The sequence below is a fragment of the Pipistrellus kuhlii genome, unplaced genomic scaffold, assembly GCF_014108245.1.
Source record: "Pipistrellus kuhlii isolate mPipKuh1 unplaced genomic scaffold, mPipKuh1.p scaffold_m20_p_6, whole genome shotgun sequence".
NCBI classification, from domain to species: domain Eukaryota; kingdom Metazoa; phylum Chordata; class Mammalia; order Chiroptera; family Vespertilionidae; genus Pipistrellus; species Pipistrellus kuhlii.
The window spans coordinates 80,589,674-80,608,408 of record NW_023425562.1 but is presented as its reverse complement, the minus strand read 5'-3'; positions in this window follow the sequence as shown (position 1 = coordinate 80,608,408).

Sequence of the window (18,735 nt, the reverse complement as noted above, 5' to 3'; positions counted from 1 at the left end):
CGTTCTGGTCAAGGGCATGTACCTCGGTTGCGATCCCTGTCCTCCACTCCTGGTGTGGGGGGCAGCCGATCGCTGTGTCCCTCTCTCTGTCTCTCCCCCTCCCTTCCACTCTCTAAAACTCACTGGGAAAGTATTCTTGGATGAGGATTAACAACCAAAAAGTTTATGATCACTAAGGAGTCTTAAATAATCTATAAATAACTTTCAAATTTCAAATAAGTTAACATTTTTAGAAATGAAGGTGCTCTGCTAAGTCATGAATTTACCTAAATTTTTGTTACATTTTCCTAAAATACTTGTGATTATGTAAAATCTTGATGTTTGTCAGGGGTATTGCTGTTCTACAAGGAAATCCAAAACATGTCTGAAACTTCAAGCCCCGTTGGTATCTAACAGCATCAATACCTGCTCATAAACAGTCCTTTGTGAGTAACTTGCAGTGTTTTGCATGTGTAACACCTGATGGCATGTGATGTGGAATGAAACTCAGAGGGCGGGCTTTGGTTCTGTTATGTGTCCGGACTCCCACCAAACGCCTGCGAAAAAGGAGAAACTCATTTGTTCCTCAAGTGCAGTGACTATTAGTGCATCCGATTTCTGTGGCGCAGCAATGACATCAGTCCCCACAAGAGGGCAGTCGTGTCTTCCCTCCATGCTCCCTGCCTGCCGGCCCTCCTCCCCAGCCATGGAGACAGAACTTCAGCTGCTGATGGCTGACAGGCATGGCACAGCTTTAACAAACGCTCCCATGCTGGCTTGACCAATTCCGCATCCTAGAGAACAATGATGCACGGTCTGTCCTGGTTAGTCACAGGAGAGTGTACTGCACTTGACTTTGCTACCTACCTAAACTGTGTTCTCTGGCTACAGGAAATCGCCCCGGTTACTTCCCATTACTGCAGATCAGCAGACCAGTTCATCACCCTTTTTTGAAGAAAGGGGCCTGGACTAAACCTGGAGGAGAGGATGGTATGGGGGCGCGGAGCTTAGACGCGAGGGGACTGAGCCCCCTTCGGAACGCTTCAGCTTAAAATACAGTAGCTTCCCGGCCCACAGGAAGCCGCTCTGGAATGTATACCTCTTGCACAATTCAACGTCTCTGTTAAATTACAACCCTGTTTGACAACAGTTTTACTACGTAAAGATGCTCTTTAAACAAACCTAGGCCCTGGCTGAAGCTGCATTGCTGTAGTCGGCCCCTGACGGGGCCGCTCCCAGCGGAGGTTAGTCCTGGGGAACTAACCTAAGGTGACCAGGTGTCCCGCTTTTGGCGGGACAGTCCCGATTTTTAACAATTTGTCCCGCGTCCCAATTTTTCCAAAAAGCGGGACCTCTGGTTACCTTAAACTAACCAGAACAGTTTATATGGTAAAGCCGACAGCCTACTACTCGCCGTGGCGGAAGTTCGCAGGTGCGTTTCCAACATCCCTGCGGTGTTTCTGATAACCGTGAATAACCCCATGGGTGCTTCATGTATGCGGTATGCCTCTGTCACTAGCGGGCAGTGTTATTCATACTTAAACATGCTGAATCAAAGCCGTAGGACATTTGGCTTAACCAGCCAAGTTCACGTACATTTTGCTGATCCTCTCACTGCAGTTCACTTTTTTTAATCCTCACTGAGGATATTTTTTCCCGTTGATGTTTAGAGAAAGTGGAAGGGAGGGAGGGAAGGAGAGAGAGAAACACCGATGTGAGAGAGACACATCGATCGATCGCCTCCCACACGTACCCCAGCTGGGACCAGGATCAAACCTGGGACCCGGGTATGTGCCCTTGACTGGGGATCGAACCCAGGACCCTTTGGTGGGCCAGCCAATGCTTTAACCCACATGTGTCAAACACAAGGCCCGCGGGCCAAATCCGTCCCGCCAGGCCTTGCAATGTGGCCCGCACAGCGCTGTCATCACTGCACTCTGCTGCGTTTCCATCACAATGACAGTTTATGACTGTTCAGTAAACCATTCGGCCCGCGATTTAGGCTGGATTTTAGATTTTGGCCCCTTCTCTGATTGAGTTCGACACCCCTTACCACTCAGTCACAGTGGCCAGGGCAGATTGCAGTTTGTTTTTAATTGAGTATATCTGATAAGACAGATGTTAAGTGGCATCCTCGCTTATGATGTTACTTTAGCAGGTTTGTATCATTTCCAAGGCGTGGCTGGGTACAAGCCTGGCCTCCAAATCAGTCTTCATAGGACGCACCATCTCAGGTTTCAAAAGACGCGTACGGTGGGACCTCGGGTTACCTCGGAGATCCGATCCTATGGTTTTTCACTATCAGTCGGAACCCACCTCCATAAGCACCTACGTCACTCACATAGAGCACATACACAGCAGTAATGAAGCAAAACAGTAAAAAGAATTTAAAAGATAACAATTCCTGACTTTTACTTGTGGTAAATGAATAATAAAAAACATAAAGCACGTATGTACAGCCGTCGAAATGACGGGACTTTTCTTTTATAAATAAACGGGGGATGGCGACGTAACCACGAAAGGGCGTACATCGAGTCCAGGGTACCTGAGGCCTGCCGGTATCCCTCTTTTGCTCAGCAGGTGCAGGGAGAATCCCGTAGCGGTCGCTCACCGTGAGGGCGGAGACGAACGGCAGTAAAAAGACCTCTTAGCCCTGGCCGGTTTTGCTCCATCTGAGGACTGAAGGGCTGTGGGTTCGATTCCCAGTCAAGGGCCTGTTCCTCAGGTGCAGGTTCCCCGGCCCTGGTGGGGGCTCATGCGGGAGGCAACCAATCGATGTGTCTCTCTCATGTTGATGTTTCTCTCTCTCTCTCTCTCTCTCTCTCTCTCTCTCTCTCTCTCTCTCTCTCTCACCCTCCCATTCATTCTCTCTAGAAATATCCTGCGTGAGAATTTAAAAAACAAAAAACTAGCCCTACCGGTTTGGCTCAGCGTTGATCTGCGGACTCAAAAGGTCCCAGGTTCGATTCCTGTCGAGGGCACATACCTTGGTTGCAGGGCACATCCCCAGTAGGGGGTGTACAGGAAGGGGCTGATCGATGTTTCTCTCTCATCAATGTTTCTAACTCTCTATCCCTCTCCCTTCCTCTCTGTAAAAAAATCAGTAAAATTATTATTATTTTTTTAAACCTCTTAATTGAGCCAGGATGATTGGAAGCTGGCCACATGGTGACCCATTCCTCTTAGAGGCAATTAAATGAGCTGAAGGCACCTGTTGCCATGCTCTGCGCATGGAGTATGACAATGCGTGTACTGTCCAAAGGTCACTGATCAAAAGGCTCATCCTGATCACGTCATGATTACCTCCCAAGGAAGGCCTGACCCATCAAAATCAGTAAAGTGACAACAGAAAATAGCGTGCTTGACAGTGAATTACTTTTTTAAAAGAATATATATTTTATTGATTTCCCACAGAGAGGAAGGGAAAGGGATAGAGACTTAGCAACATGGATGAGAGAGAAACATAGATCAGCTGCCTCCTGCACACCCCCTACTGGGGATATGCCCGCAACCAATGTACATGCCCTTGACCGGAATTGAACCTGGGACCTTTCTGTCTTCAGGCTGGCGCTTTAGCCACTGAGACAAACGGGTTAGGGCTAGACAGCGAATTACTTTAAATCACTCATCATTAGTCACTTTGTCTACAGCCACACCCAGTCCTCGGGGTGCCTTCCGCTCAAGGGCTGCGGCACCTATCACCTGGGTGTGCACTTGTCCCTGCACCAGCCACCCTCACTCCGTCCATCCGGGCCTCAGGGCTCCTCCCCTGCAAGTGGCTCTGTGTACCTCCCACCCCTCAACAAGCCTGACCATCATCCAACTCCATCGCCTGGGGGACATCCGCTCCTTCGAGGCCCTCACAGCAGAGGCTCAGAATTCTCGGGGCCCTGGGGTCACCTGAGGGCTTATCAAGCCCAGCCCTGGGCACCAGGCAGTGGAATTAGCGGGTGGCCTGGAGAATCAGCCGTTTCCCCGTTTTGTTGCAAAGCGAGCTCCAGGGCCTCTTGTCTCCAGGCTTCGCTCCTCGCCTGCTCCCTGCATGAGGACTAACGAGATGCGTGTGTTCTGCAGCCAGCCACAAGCTTCCATCCTGGGGTCCCACCCCACACAGTGGCTCAGCCTCTCTCCAGCGGCCGGTCTGCGGCTGGTGGTTCCAGCGGGAACGGGAGGCAGAGCTTCCAGAAGCAACATGTGACCTGAGCTGTGGACTGGCCAGCCCCTCCATGGTTCGGCACCGAGAGAGTGAACTCAGGGAGCCAGGAGCACACGCTGCAGCTGTCTCACAGCGTCAGGCACACCGTGAGGGGGGGAGGGGGGCAGCGGGAAGATCCAGGATCGCTGACTGTTGAGGGGTGCTGCTCCTGGCTGGCTGACGGTGTCGAGGGGCAGGGACCGTTTCGGAATGTGTGTGTCTGACTACGCAGACATGTGTGTCCTGTGTCAGGTAACGCTCCTCTGGGTACACAGGCCCCTGCCGAAGGAGGACGCTGGTTCCTCTCAAACACGAGTCTTACGACTCATTGTGACAGACAGGACAATCCCAGCATGGATGGATGGACGGGTGAGTGCAGGTAGATATTGCTCATACTTTTTAAATTCCATGAAGAATCAGACATTAGTCATGGGGAGGGGGGGCCCTCAACTGTTGGGCAAATAGAAATTAGTTTACTAATCACAAGTGTTATCTAAATAAAATGGATATTGCAATTCTTCCTGGTGCTAGTTTCCAACAAGACACCTTTTTGTTTCTTTTTCTTAAACATTATTTAATTTTTTGAGGTATAACTTACATATGGTAAAATCCCCCACCCCTTTTTTTAAGTGTATAATTCTCTGAGTTCTGACAAATGAATGGTCATGTGTCCATCACTACGATCAAGTCATAGAGCATCTCCATCACCCCAAGTCCTTTGTGTCCTACTCCCAGCCCCTAGGAACCACCGGAATATGAGAGAGACAAAATCTTTTAACATAATGACTCTGAGAAGCAGTCCTGCTGCTGGTAGGCCTTCTGTTTGTTCCCTGGTAGAGTAACATTCCATTGTACGGACAGTCCACAGCCTGTTTATCCATACGTTAGTTCAAGGGCATTGGAGTGGTTCCCACTTTGGGGAGACTATGAATAAAGCCATCATAAACATTTGTGTACAGGTTTTGTGCAAACAAATATTTTCAGTAGAGGCCCGGTGCATCAAAATTCATGCTCTGGAGTGGGGGGAAGGGGGGCCTTCCCTCAGCCTGTCCTGCTCCCTCTCACAGTCTGGGAGCCCTCAGGGGCGAGAGGCAACCTGGAAATCAGGGGAAGGCAACACCCCCTCTGCTGCTGACACTGCCGGCAGCGCAAGCCTCAGCTGGTCCTGGTTACCTGATCCTCGGGTGGCCCTGGGCGGCTGGGCAGCTGCCATCCAAGGCTTGCCGGTGCTTCAGGCTGGCCTTGGGTGGCTGGGGGGCTGAGGGGACTGAAAGCTACCATCTTGTGGCTGTGAGTGCTGCCATCTTTGAGGGTATGGCAGTAAATTAGCTTATCCGCTCTTTATTGGCTGTGGGCATCACCATTTTGTGAGGGCATGATGGTCATTAGCATATTCCCTTTTTGATAGGATTCCTCTTTAAGTGAGATTTCTGGGTCATAAGGTGAAGGTATGTTTAATTTTGTAAAAAACTCCCAAACCTGGTCTCAAAGGGCATGTACCATTCTGTGTTCCCACCAGCCAGGTCCGAGCATTCCAGCTGCCCACACACCCACGTGCCTTTTGGTATTGTCAGGGTTTGTGTTATTGTTTGTTTTTAGCCATCCTACTGGGTTTGTAGTGCTAATACATTGTGGTTTTAATTTCCATTTTACTAACAATAGTAACTTTGAAAATCTTCCCATGGTCTTATTTGCCATCTGCATATCTTCTTCAGTGAAATGTCTGGTCAAATCTTGTAACCATTTTTTAAAAATTAGGCTGTTTGAAAGTTATTTATAGATTCTGGACACCAGTTCTTTATGAGACATATGTTTTGCGAATATTTCCTCCTCGTCCATGGCTTCTCTTTTCATTCTGGTAACAGTGTTTTTCAAACAGCAGATTTTTAAAGAAGTTTTGATGGACTCTAATTCATCTTTTTTTTCCTTTGATGAATCATTCTTTTAGTGTCATATTGAAGAAATCTTTGCATAACTCAAGGTCACAAAGATTTTCCCCCCTAGGTTTAATACTAGAAGCTTTATAATTCTGTGTTTTGCATTTAAGTCTGTGGTCATTTTTGAGTCCAGTTTTGTCTATGATGCAATGTGTGGATCGGGGTTCACTTTTGGCACATGTGGGTGACCAGTTGTTCCAGCACCATTTATTGAAAAAACTCCTTGTCCATCTCATTCCCACTGCAGCTGTGTTGGAAGTAAATTGGCCCCACGTGTGGGAATCTATTTCTGGACTTCGTTCTGTTGCCCTGATCCGCCCTTTATGGGTATCACACTGTCTTGATTACTGTAGCTTTATAGTCAGTATTAAAATCAGAAAGTGTGAGTCCTCCAACATTGTTCTTTTACAATATTGTTTTGGTTATTCTAGATTTTTTTTTTTTTTTTTTTTTTTGCCTTCCAGTATAAACTTTCAAATACACTTGTTGACTTGTACAAGAAAATATTGCTAGAATTTGGCAGGAGAGATGAATTTATAAGTCAGTTTGGGAGAATTTAACATTTTAACAATATTGAGTCTTCTAATCTGTAAATGTAGTGTGTCTCTCCATTTATTTACATCTTCTTTGATTTTTTTCATCCATGTTTCCTCATTTTATAATTATCACCATTCAGATCTTGCACAGATGCTGGATATATACCAAAAATTTTCTTGGTTGTTTTTTGTTTGTTTGTTTGTTTGTTTTGTTTTAGTGGAGGGAGGGAGTACTATTATTATTGTACTCTTTTTAATTTTTTTATTTCCTATTGCTCATTGCTAGTATAGAGAAAGACAGTAAAGTTTTGTATGTTGACCTTGTATCTTGCAACCTTGCTAAATTCACTTATCAGTTCTGATAGATTCCTTGGTGTTTTCTATAGAGACAATCATGCCATCTGTAAAAAGAGACAAAAATTTATTTTTCCATCTCCAATTTGTTTGTATTTATTTTCTCACCACATTGCACTAGCTAGGACCTCCAGTAGGATGTTGAATAGTAGGATGTTAGGGGAAGAGCCTGACATTTTAGCCATTAAGTATAATATGATGTTAGCTGTAGGTTTTTGTACATGTCATTTATCTGGATGAGGATATTTCTTTTTTACCAGTTTGCGAAGAATTCATCATGAATGGATGCTAAATTTTGTCAAGTGCTTAATATGATTATTTGCTTTTGCTCTATCTGCTGATATGATGAATTACAATGATAAATTACAATCTACTGTTGAACCAGCCTTGCATTCTAAAATAAACATCATTTGGTTATAATGTATTATCTTACTTATATTTTGCTGGGTTTGAGTTGATAATATTTTGTTGAGAATTCTTTCATTTCTATTTTCAAGCAACATTGGTCTACAGGTTTTTTTCTTGTATTATAGTATATTTAGTATTAGGGCAATGCTAGCTTCATAAAATGAGTTGGGAAGTGTTCCCTCCTCTTCTGTTTTCTAGAAGTGTGTGTAGAATTATGATTATTTCTTCTTTGAATAGTAGTATTTACCAGTGAAGCCACCTGTTCTGGAGTTTTCTTTGTTAGAAAGTTTTAACTGTAAATATTATTTCTTTAATAACTACTGGACTATTCAGGTTATCATTCTTTCTTGACTAGGATCTGGAGTAAAATAAAAACTCTGGTCCCTATCCCACCACTAGGTAACCACAGATGAAGCTCTTGACTCTGATTTCCTTAAGTTATTCAACATACATAATTGAATACCTTGGCTGATGTTGGGGAAACCAAGAGAGCTAAGGTATGGTTCTTGCCCTAAAGATACCTATAATCTATTCTTCCTATGAGTTGGGGCTCCTGAAAATCAGACAAGACCTGCCTTTTATCAGGCCTCTGTTCTGCTAGTAAATGTTTAACAACAGCTTGGGGCAAGGGGCCCTAACTATCATGTTTGCTAATTCCCATGATGTAAATACCCCCACCATGGCAGGTTTCAAGCTACCAGAGTGACTCATTGTGTGGAGTTGGAGAAGACATAGGCACAAACCATTATGCAGCATTTCCACTGTCCCGAGACAATACAGGTAAATAACTCCATAGGCGTGGATAACAGAAAAGTGTAGAAATAATTAAGGAGTGGTAAGTTCTGAGCTTTTATTACTTCTACTAGAGGCCCAGTGCACAAATTCATGCACTGGTGGAGTCTGGCTGGCCCGCCCCAATTGAAGCTGGCTGGGGGAGGGGACACAGGAGGTTAGCCAGCCGGCCGCACTCCCTGGTCAAACTCCAGGTCAAAGGACAATTTGCATATTAGCCTTTTATTATATAGGATGTTTAATATCATTCACTTCATATGTTTATACGTTTGATTTTAATATTGGCCATATTTAACAACCAATATGCAAAATTCCTGATAATTCAGCCATCAGCATGTGTAAATTCATAGCAAGCTGCTTTCTTTGCTTGGAAGGACCTAATCTCTATTCAGACAAGCTTCAGACAAGCCTGGGAATGAATTGGTTGAGGTGAAAGAAGGTCCCACAGTAGCTCTTCAGCAGAGAGTAATGGGCTCTCCATTTCCAACAATGTCCACTGCAACCTCCCTGCTCGAGGCCAGACCCAGCCCTGAGGAATCAGGGGCTGTGGTGCTCCGATTGGCCATCACTAGCCATGCCCCTCCCTGAGGCTGGGGTGGGGTCAGCCCCCTGTGGAGCAGAGCAGGAAGTAGTGGTGGCCTTCTGATTGTGGCCCCTGGCTACGCCCCTCCCTGGAGCTGAGGGTGGAGCCAGCACCAGGTGCACCAGAGTGGGGAGCAAGTGTACCTAGACCAAGTGAGTTGCTTTAGGGAAGAAAGAGATGGTGGGTGTCAGATTTTCAGAAACAGAGAGGGGCCACCAAACACAGCCCTAGAAGTCCTTGGTTAACTGCGGGGTCCCAAATGCACATGTGGTTTGAGGCTTTTCAGTCTCGGGATATAAACATTTTGGTGCTCAAAGTTTTCAAAGTTAAGAAGGCATACACACTTATGTTAAACAGAAAATATAAAGCTTCACATAAAGCGGAGTGACTCATCTCCCCAGCCTCCAATCACTTCCTGACCCCCATACCTGCATTCCCATTGTCAGCAGCCCCTCCCATGGCCCTCTCCCGCTATGTGTCCAGATTCACATGCATGATTTTGCAGAAGTAGAGTCCTGCAGCTCACTTTTTCCAACTGTGCAATGGATCTGGGGCTTCCCTGCAAGTATCGGGGTTGGCTCTGGTGGACAGGACGATTGTTCATTCATTGCTCCTGTGGGTGCTGGCAAGCGCAGAGACCTCTTGAGATTTCTAAATTTGGTCAGAGTGTAAGAGTGGTGGAGGGTGCATTCACGCTAAAAATACCAGCCCAGGTTTGGGCTGGGAGCCGAACCCTCAGAGCAGGCAAGGTGGGCAAGGCCCGGTGTCAGGGCTTCTGGGCTCTTCACAAAGCCTCCGCCCTTGGCACCAACCCCCAGGCCCTAGGCCACACTGGGGACAGTGGTCCTGTCCCCTGTGCCCAGGGCACAATTGTAGAAGCTGCCCCAAATTGAGTTACCTTTCCAAGTCAGGATCTACACCACATCTGGCTACCACCACACAGATACTGGCTTATTTTTAACTCACTTAAAATAATCAAATACATTTATCCTATATAATAAAGAGGTAATATACAAATTAACCGTCACAAGATGGCTGCCTTCAATCAGGCTGACAGGGAGGGTAGTGAGGGACGACCAGAGGACTGAACAAGCAGGCTGTGTAAGGGGTTAGTGAGGACAGCCAAACAACTAAACAGCAGGTTGCACGATGGGGCGACCAGGCCAGTTGGAGGGCAGGGCTGGAGGGGCTGTAAGGGGTGACCAGGCTGGCATGAGAGGCAGTTGGGGATGACTAAGCCAGCAAGGGGGGCAGTTGGGGGCAAACAGGACAGCAGGGGGGTGGGCAGTTGGGGGCAATTAGGCTGGCAGGGAGGCAGGGAGGGGTGACTAGGCTGGCAGGGGGGGCAGTTGGGGGTGACCAGGCCAGTAGAGGGCAATTAGGCTGGAAAAGGGGAGGAGAGGGCAATTGAGGCACATTTAAAAGATGTATTAAAGTCCACATCTTCATTGGACACCCCTATTGTTAACGCGCTAAAAGAAGGATTTCGCCTCAGTTTCCTCATCTGTAGGATGGGAATCATGGCAGCAGCTTCACAGGGCCACATCCCTGAGAATGAGTGTGTCACCGTTTGTGAGGCCCCCAGCCGTGCCTGCCACAGAGTAAATGCCCAAAACGTTGCTGACAACACTGCTGGCAATGGCTAGGTTTGGGGCAGTGACGGTGTTTCCCATGTGCCACAGCCAGTGTCTGAGTGTTTTTTACGTATTTGGTTTTTAAAATGAGTTTAAAGGTGGCCTGCTCACAGCGAGTTTAACTTCAGTATCTATTACCATGTTTGTCCTCATTTGCATCCATGCTGGAATTCCACAAGCACAAATAACCTGCAACTTCCAGGGCCCCTTTTGTCCTGAGGGTCTCTTTAGAAAGAAGCGGAAACCCCAGACCTTTCTTCTAACTAATAGCCATCCATTGACTTGATGGGGCATTTAAATTTCTTACCAAATGGCAAAGCAACCTAATAACAAGCTATATTTTTCAGAAGCTCCATGCCCAACCTTCTCAATCTGAGTTAGCGGGACAGCACCCATCGTTCATGACTGAAATCCCTCTCTGCAAAGTACGGTGGCTTTGCAGGGACACCAATCACAGTAGCCAGCCTCCGGGAGAAGTTTTAAGTTTTTCCTCACCTCTCCCACCTCCACATGTGCTCAAGCACAGTGGCATTGATGAAGGTGGGGTGTGTGTGGGGAGAGGGGAGGGGAGGCTAAAAATCTGGAATTATCTATATATATATAAAGCCTAAGCCAACGAGCAACTGAACAACAGGTCAAACAGTCACTATGACATGCACTGACCACCGGGAGGCAGATGCTCATTGCAGGAGCTGTCTCCTGGTGGTCTGTGCACACCTACAGCCAACCTCCCAAGTTCCCTCCCCCCAGCCAGCTGGCCCCAATGGCTATGATCAGAACCTCCTGCAGCCCTTCCCCCATGCTAGCTGGCCCCAATGACCCTGAACAAAACCTCCCATGGCCAACCTCCCATGGCCCTGATCAGCCTTGATTGCCAGCCAGGCCAAGGGACACCCCCCCATGCACAAATTCATGCACCGGGCCTCTGGTTATTTAATAAGATGACAGCAGAAAGAGCATAGGCTCTGAGGATGGCCAGCCCTGCCTTGGTTGCACCTACCACTTCCTCTTTATCAGGGATGTCAAACTAGTTACCACCTCTGAGCTTCATTTCTTCCCTCAGGAGGTGGGGTGCTGCACCTCTCAGTGCCTCGGGCCCCCTCTTTGTAACACAGGCCACCTCTTGGACTCTTAAGACCTTGAAATGAGATAACACAGGGAGAACTGCTGGGCACAGGCCTTGGTACGTAGTAAGTGCCAAGCAAATTGTTTTTATTATCATCATTACTGCTGTCCGTAGGCTGGGGATATTCCCACCGTGGCTGCAGGTGGCTTGAGGACCTCATGGGAGATGCATTGGCATCCATGGTGCTGAGGAGGCGGTGAAACCTGAGGTCAAAGCCGTCTCAGATTGGCTCAGATGTAAAAGGGTAAACGCGGCTGCCCTTCAGAACTTTCCTCCACAGTAGGTGCAACCTGGGAGAAACCAGGGACCCCTTTCCCATTCCCACCCCTCTCCCCACAATTGGTCACACACACACACACACACACACACACACTCACACACACTCACACACAGCCCCTGGAGCCCACAGCTACAACCACATGTTAGTGGCTTAAAACAACACACATTTATCTTCTTACTAGAGGCCAGGTGCACAGATTTGTGAACCAGTAGGGTCCCTTAGCCTGGCCTCAAGAAAATGAATTCTTTTCCTAAAACCTGCAGAAGGAGCACAGCTTGCTGACACTTTGAGGTTAGCTCCTGAGACCCATGTTAGCCATTTGACTGCCAGAACCAGAACCATCTATATATATAAAAGCATAAGTGACTGTCCGACCAGCCGACCGGCCAGAAGCTATGACGCACACTGCAGCTCCTGTGCCCTCTCTCAATCCTGGACTCCTGAGAGGACATTGGAGAGCTGGCTTCTGCCTGATCCCTGCAGGCCAGGCCAATGGACCCAGGTCACTAGTATGCATATAAAATCTTTGGTGAAGCTCCTCTTGCCCTCCCCCTCTTCCCTTCCCCCCTGAGATTCATCAGTCTGTTCCATGTTTCCATGCCTGTGGTTTCTGCTCCTGCATTGAGCATCTACCCCGTGCACATCATAGCTACCAGCCAGTTGGCTGATCGGCCTGTCGCTTAGGCTTTTATAGATAGAGAGAAACCATGCAAGAATGGGCCTTCCTCCCCCTGGCTGCTGACACCCGCCTTTGTTCCAGTCTAGAGCCTGGAGCCACCTTTCCACCTTCCCACACTGCCCAGAGGCCCAGAGGGGCTGCGGTGGTGCAGAATGCCTGTGTTGTTGCTATGGCGATGATGCAAGTATCCCACCCTGCCCCCAGCCGCTCGGCCCTCATGTATGCAAATTAACCCACCATCTTTGTTGGGTTAATTTGCATTTACTCACTCCTGATTGGCTGGTGGGCGTCGCAAAGGTATGGTCAATTACTATGTTACTCTTTATTAGGTAGATGCTTCTGGTTCTGGCAATCAGGGGGCTAAAATGGGTCTCAGGAGCTAACCTCTGGTGTCAGCACCTGTGCTCCTTCCACAGGTTTTAGGGAAATAATACATTTTCTTGAGGCACCTGTATTCCTTGGCTTGTGGCCTCTTCTCCAATCTTCAAAGTCAAAAATGGCCGGTTTTGCCCTGGCCAGTTTGGCTCAGTGGATAGAATGTTGGACAGAAGTGATCCGGGTTCAATTCTGGTCTAGGGCACGTGTCTTGGTTGCAGGCTTGATCCCCGGTCCTGGACAGGGTGCATGCAGGAGGCAACTGATAGATGTTTCTCTCTGTATCTCTTCCCTTTCTTTCCACTCTCTCTAAAAAGCAATGGGAAAATATCCTTGAGTGAGGATTAACAACAACAACAAAAAGGCCAGTTTTATCTTCCGGTTCTGACACGGACACTTAGCCTCCCTCTTCCACATTTATAGGATGCTGATGATGACTGTGGGCCCACGTGGCTCGCCCAAAATACTCTTCCCTTCTGAAATTCACCTGATTAGCAACCTTAACTGTGTCTGCAACCTTATTTCCCCGGCCAGGTCACAGGCCTAGGGAGGGGACATCTTTGGGGGCCATCATTCTGCCTACCACAGCAATCTGGAGTAAGCCACTTCGCTTCTCTGCGTCTGTCTCCTCATCTCCAAAGGAGTGACAATGCTAACTCCCACGGACACTTCAATGAGGGAAAAGATAATGGACATGAAGCCAAGCCCTCACACTGGCCACCTGCAGGCTTCGTCCAGTCATCGGGCAGGCTTATCCTCACCCTCCCCACACACACACTTCTTTAATCTACTTTTAATCTGACTCTTTTCATATTAAAATTCAGCGTTCCTATTTCTCTGGATTTGTAGATGATCGAATGCACTGGGCCTGCTTCCTAGGATGGTAATGATCAAGTTCACCAAGTTGTTCACCACAGTCCTCACCATTCCCTATTGCCTCTTACTCTGCTTTTTTTTTTTTTTAAATCACACACTTGTCTGGCCCTGAGGGAGCTCGGTTTGTGACATGTGCAAAAATAAAGAAATCCAGTGTGCAGGAGTTGTTTAATAAAGGATAGTGAATATCATTCCGATTCTCAAAGATTCGTTGGCATGGCGATCCTCAAGTTTGCCTGTGCGTTAGAGTCCTGCAGGGAACCTCAAACATTCCTAGTGTCCCAGCCGCACCCAGACCACTACACCAGGACCTCTGAGGGGTGGGGCAGGCGCAGGTTGTGCTCCCCACCGAAGCCTCATCTGGGGATGGATGGGGGGAGACCTCCAGCCCCACCTCCCCTGTCAGGCTCTGCTGCCCCTGGCCCAGATGTTAAAGAAAATAGAGAGTGAGGTCAGCCCTGTCACCAGCTCTGCTGCAACCTGCACAGACTCCAGGGTCAGAGGAGCTAAATGACACCCACTCCCAACCCCCACTGGGCACCTGGCCAACTGTGAGCACCCTGGAGTGGAGGGGATGGGTGAGGGCAGGAGGAAAGGGGAGGGGAGGGGGGAGAGAGAGGAGGGAGGAGAGAAACGAGAAGGATCAGAGGAAAGGAAGGAGGCAGAGAAAAGGAAAGTGAGGGAGGAGAGGAAAGAGAAAGAAGGGAGGTAGAGAAGGAGGGAGGATGGAGGCTCCTCTGCTGCCCTTGATGGGGGTCCCTGCTTCAGCCCCTCTGAGGTCCCCAGTGGTTTCACCCCCAGTGGCTGCAGCCGCCCCTGCAGAGCGGGAGGCAGGCCCTGGGAGGCTGAGCGGCTCCTCTGCATATGCAAAGAGGCTCCAGTCCAGAAGGGAGGCCAGGCTAGGGGCTGGTGAAGATGGGAGTTCAGGATCTTCAGTCCCCACCCCTCCCGCAGAGATGGCCACCCCCCACCCCCACCCCCACCCCCACGCCACCCCCGCTGCAGCTGCTGAGCTGTTTGCCCTCACACTCTGCCTGGCCCTGGACAGGCGGCTTGACCTTGAGGCCTGGCCTGCCAAAAGCAGTCATGCAAACTTTGTTTCCAAGCAGCCAACCTAAGGAGACAAGGGAAGGAGGAGGGCAGGGAGTGGGGGGAAAGGGAGGAAGGCTGTGGGTACAGGATTGCAAAATAATATTAGAATAATGGTTAGTGAGCAGTCGGGGTGCCATGCTAGGGACCTGGAAGGGGGGTGGGGGTGTAACCCAGCTGTGCACTAAGCCCTCCAGGGAACTTACCAGAACCTCGACAACCGCCTGTGAGCTGGGTCACCACCCCCATTTCACAGGTGGGAACACTGAGGCTCATTAGCAGGAGGAAGAAGCCTTTGAATCCAGGATGTGGACCTTAATGCCTCCTCCTGCCCCATCACGTGCGCTCAGAACCCCTAGAAACTGCTGCTGCCAACGTGGGCAGCTCAGGACCCCGACAGCAGCAACAGGCACCCGCATTGACAAGGCTGAGTATTCTTCCTGGTCCTTAAGGCCACTCACCATCGGCAGCCGGACTTTGGTGGGGCAGGAAGGGAATGTGGATGCAACCGAGCCTTTGTGCTGGGCTTACGGCCGCCCCTCCCATTATAAAACTGTCCTTACATTTGCTTTGAACGTTTTTTTAATGGAGACTGAGCTCATCAGGGAAGAGGAAAGAGAAAGAAGGGAGGCAGAGAAGGAGGGAGGATGGAGGGAGAGGTATTTAAACAGAAGAGAGAACATTTCAGCTGGGATGGGATAGGATTTTTTTTTTAATTTATCTATTTATTTATTTTAAGGCAAGCACCTCTGTGATTTGTTTTCATGTGTTTTTATTGATCTTAGAGAGGAAGGGAGAAGGAGAGAGAGCTAGAAACATCAACAATGAGAGAGGATCATTGATTGGCTGCCTTCTGCATGCCCCACACTGGGAATCAAGCCCATAACCTGGGCATGGGCCCTTGACCGGAATCGAACCGGGATCTTTCAGTCTATAAGCCCATGCCACTAAGCCAAACCGGCCAGGGCGGGGATAGGATTTTTATAGGAAAGGGACCTCTGCTGTGAACTCATTTCACATCTGAGAGGTTCCTGCTAAGTCCCTTCCCCTTCAAATACCCCCACCACCACCACCACCACCATGAAAGGAGTCAAGCTTAAAGGCCTCTTGGGCCTGGCAGGCAGCCCTTTATTTGCTAAGTAAAGCAGAACTTTCATGAGAACATTCCCCATTGTTCTTACTACTGGCCACTAATGTGTGACTTGTAAAATGTGCCCATTTGCTGGAAATGCCAGCCCTGCAGCCCGTTGGTTGGCCGAGGACCTGCACATCCCCTCTGTGAGCCCCCGGGTTTGCTCTGGTCCTCCTCAGAACAGTGCGTCTCCCTGAGGGTGCCACGGCCCAGAATAGAGAGAGGCTATTTTTACGGGGCTGATAGCAAAGGTCTGAGGAGCGGGGTCAGCACTGGGCTGGCGCCCTTTATCTCCCAGCCTCGCTGTGGGGCTGGCTGCCTGGAGGCGGGAGAAGCCCAGGAATGTTCCTGGTGGCGACTGTCTGGGGAGAGTCCCTGGCACCCGTTTGGCTATAAATAGGACAGGGACAGGTGGGGGAGCCAGAAGGAAAGCAGGGCCCGTCCCCACCCCCCTCCTCTCTGTGCCTCTCCCAGAGCCTGAGGGCCCATTTCCCTGGATTTGCATGCCAGCTGCCCAGGTCCTCAGTCAAAACACATGCAAATGTCAGATCTGTGCCCCAGGTTAGCCCCTGATGGGCATTGTCCCCTGAGAGCCCTGAGCCGAGCAGGAGGGAGCTGGCATCCTTTCATTCCCCAGGTGCGAACTAAGCACCTACTACGTGTAGGCTGGGTTCCAGAGGGGACAAAAGTGTGGGGCAGCACTTCTGAGCCTGACTGTGCCCATGACGCCCTGGGGTCGTGGTGAATGCGAGTCTGAAAGTGATTGGGAGACTCGGGCCCTGCACACACAGCACCTGTGTCTGTGTTACTGATGCTGGTCTGGGGCGACCCCTGGATGGAGTGTCTGCACCCTGCACCTGCGGACCCCCACTTCCCGTGCCCTTGAGGTGCTTCCGGGCCATTGGGGAGATGAAAAGAACATGCAGGCTTTATTGCACTACATTCTTTTCCCTTTTCTGCATGCTGGGAAGTTTACACAATAAAAATGTGCTGGGTGGGGAGCAGCGCACCCTGAACCCTTCGGTCGAACATTCAGGTCAGTAAACTCCAGCCCGGGCGGCCCTCTGGGTAAATAACGTTCATTGGCACCAGAATTGTGGGGCCCCCGGGTCCCCCCTGTGAAATGGAGCCAGTGACACACCACCATCTGGCCGGGAGAGTGCAGAAATTAAATGATGTATGCAGGGCTGGAAAATGCTGGTTGTTGCCAACTAGATAGCAAAGTCAAGTTCAAATTCATGGCCGAGAAGATTCGGGGAAACTTGCAAGGAGGCAACTCGGGCCATCACGGGTGACTCAAAATGGGTCTAGAAGAACAAGGAGGGGCTGAGAAAATCTGAGAGACATCTGGGTGCAGGGACTCGCAGGAGGCAAGGCTTGGAGAAAGGAATTCTCCAGGCAGACAGGACCCCCGGCAGGTGCAAGGGCAGCCATAGAGCCCAGTGGTCTGCACGTGGGCAGCAGAGGTCGGTCCTCTCTGTGACGGGCAGGAGGGGACGTCCCAGCTGGTGTGGACAGCAACGGAGAGCGGCCATCACGCCAGCCGCCGGCTTCCGGCTTCCTGTGCTCCCAGGCAAGGTGTGGAGCAAGCAGGAAGCGAAATACCAAGCGAGTGGCCTGGGTGCAGGAAGCCAAATGGTTTACACGGAGCAGAATATTTAGCAGTGGATGCTGGGGAGACAAGGAGCCAGTGATGGCCAACCTCGGACGTCTCAGCTTCTGACGTGCTGAGTTTCCAGAACCGCAGGGTCACCACGTGGGCCTCTGGAGGCAGCAGGATGGAGGTATCACCCCTGATCTGGGTGACACCCCCCAACTTCCCCAAAGGTGCTCCGAGGAAGATCTCTTATTGCTTCTTTATTTATTGTTAATCCTCATCCAGGATTTCTCCTTGGACTTTTTAGAGATTGGAAGGGGGCTGAGAGAAAGAGAAGCATTGGTTGCCTCCCACATGCTCTCCAACCAGGGCTGGGGATCAAACCTGGACCCTTTGGTGGCAGGGCTGACGCTCTAACCACGGAGCACACCAGCCAGGGCACATCTCCTATCACAGTACAAGTCACTCAGGGTTGACGCATCTTAAATGCCTTCCCTGTGTCCAGAGCCACAGTTGTACAACGTCTGAGTTATCCCACTGTCCGGGGCTGACAATACCATTACTAGCCCCTTTTGCAGCAAAGGCTGGGCGGTGGCCTAACTTGCACATTGTTCAACATCTAGTGCCTTGGTGACGGGGGATTCGTGCCCAGTCTGCCCCCATTCCAGAATAAATGGCTTCTTCCCCACTGGCATCTCCCCTGAGAACTCACTTTTAGCCAAATGCCTCCCAAAAGATGCTAAATATTTTCCCACCCCCTCCAGTTTCTCCTGCTGTCTTTAGGAGGCCCCCAGGGCATAGAGTGTCTTAAAATCAGAAGAAATAGCTTCCTCCAGCCCAGCTGGCATGGCTCAGTGGTTGAGCATAGACCTATGAACCAGAAGGTCAGGGTTCGATTCCCGATCAGGGCACATGTCCGGATTGCAGACTCAATCCTCAGTGAGGGGCATGCAGGAGGCAGCCAATCAATGATTCTCTCTCACCATGGATATTTCTATCTTTCCCTCTTTCTCCCTTCCTCTCTGAAATCAATAAAAAAAAATATTTTTAAAAAAAGAAAGAAATAGCTTCCTCCAGGACCACACACCTGAGCCTTTTGCTGTCCATCCACCTGAGCCTGCTCTATTTCCAAAGAGCCAGTGTGTGTGTGGGGAGAGGGGGGG